This window comes from Penaeus monodon, chromosome 31, assembly GCF_015228065.2.
Source record: "Penaeus monodon isolate SGIC_2016 chromosome 31, NSTDA_Pmon_1, whole genome shotgun sequence".
NCBI classification, from domain to species: Eukaryota; Metazoa; Arthropoda; class Malacostraca; order Decapoda; family Penaeidae; genus Penaeus; species Penaeus monodon.
The window spans coordinates 3,895,046-3,896,880 of record NC_051416.1 but is presented as its reverse complement, the minus strand read 5'-3'; the positions used below and the strand labels follow the sequence as shown (position 1 = coordinate 3,896,880).

Sequence of the window (1,835 nt, the reverse complement as noted above, 5' to 3'; positions counted from 1 at the left end):
CACATACCGGAGTAAACATACCAATATATGTAAAGCCGAATGCTATGAAGTATAACATAGTTTCAAATACACACGTTCAATCAACGAAACCATTGCATTGTTCTACTGCCCCGACTCTTCACGGGAAATAGCTGAACAGTACCATGGGCTGTTTGGAGTGTACATACAAAAGGTTCATTTAGGCCGAACGTTCGCTCATTTCGACTGAGAGGGTGAAAGAGAGAGAGAGGTAAACTACATTACATTTTGATTTAATACTTTTTTCCAGCTGCGTCGACATCAGAGGTAGAGAGGAAGAGAAAGAGAGGGGATGGGAAGAGGAGTAGAATAGGATGGAAAGAGAAATGGAGAAAGGTGGAAAGAGGTGGAAAGCTTGATAGAGAGGTGGAAAGAGAGGAGAGAAGAGGTGGAAGGTAAGGCAGAGAGAGGTGGAAAGAGAGGAGAGAAGAGGTGGGAAGAAAGGGCACAGAGACATGGAAAGAGATAAAGAGGTGGAAAAAAGAGAGAGGGATGAAAGAGACGAACAGAGGGATAGAAAGAGGTAGAGGAAAAGGGACAGGTGTCACACACACTGATGATACAACGCCACCCCGAGTTCCTCATACAATCTTATTACATGAGCGGTTTCCTGTGAAGTAACAATTTACCACTGTTGGAAAGTCGAACCACTCTCCTAAATTTACCGCAGTTACAAGTGCCGATGTGAAAATTCTTCTGCCATTTTACCACACTGAACTCGACTTATTATACTTCCATTGTCCATTATTCTAGAAAAATGTTCACTAGTAGGTAGATAATCAAATTGATTATAAATCTTACCTGTACATCACCAAACGTCAAATATACACCAATATAACAGAATTAAGAAAACCTGGCTAGACTTTTCATCAATTACAACATGACGTTCCAATATTCTTAAAACTAAAAACATATACCCAGAAAAAAAAATTATATGGAGATTCAAACACAAATTTATGAAGTCTTATTTACTGAAATTACAATATCTGAATACAGCAAATTTCTAATTTTCCCTCAACTAATAATGCATTGTTGGTATGTCTTCCAAATCCACTTAATCTAGCTTTAATATGGTACATTTAAAAATAATTCTGATCAACAACTCTGTAAACTGCAAAACAGTACACGGGCATTCCCTACATAGTGAAAGCAGTGCAAAATCACGTAAGTATAGTGTGTTTGCTGGATATTCATGTCAATAAGAATCTTGCATTGAAATAATAAACTTGTGAAAGTATTCCACTTTCTTCTTTCTGTGGAAAGGAAAGAGGAAAACCAATTGTATGAAGGCAATAAAATCAAATCTGGAAAGTGGTATCCACTGGGATTTACTAACAACTAATAACCATTTATAAGTACGTTTTATATACTAATTGCATTGTGGTGTTCTGAAAAAATATAGATATATACAGATGACTGAACCTAAAGACACTGCTCCTCGAAAGTTTCAGATATTTCAGCTGAAAAAAGGACCTGAAACTTTGGTGCAGATACTAAGGGTCACGCAAAAAAGTCTCTAAAAATCGCTAGAACTTTTTCTTTCTTTTTTTTTAGACAAACGGGCCGGATTTCACTTCTTATAACTCCGCTTCATGGTCGTTTTGAAGGCAAAAACCACAGTGGCTGAAGTGCTCGAGAGAAAATAAAAAGAAAGATCGAAGAGGTTCAAGGTTTCAGTGCAAGGAAGATGTAGAGTGATATAGTAATAACTGGCAACATAGCACCTTGTTTTTCGTTTTGTCATTTCTTTGGGAAAAACTACAAGACTCACCAGGGGGGAGGGGGGGGATTACACAAGACGATATCAAGTATAAATT

General features: G+C 37.5%; 1 protein-coding gene across 1 annotated transcript in view; it reads right to left on the bottom strand.

Moving 5' to 3' along the window:
* Positions 1-971: 971 nt before the first annotated feature.
* The window catches only part of LOC119592997 (long-chain specific acyl-CoA dehydrogenase, mitochondrial-like), a gene marked incomplete in the record, with an annotated part of 16,246 nt that continues 15,382 nt past the window's right edge, over positions 972-1,835 (bottom strand). Inside the window, 1 exon segment of the mRNA XM_037941886.1 lies at positions 972-1,835.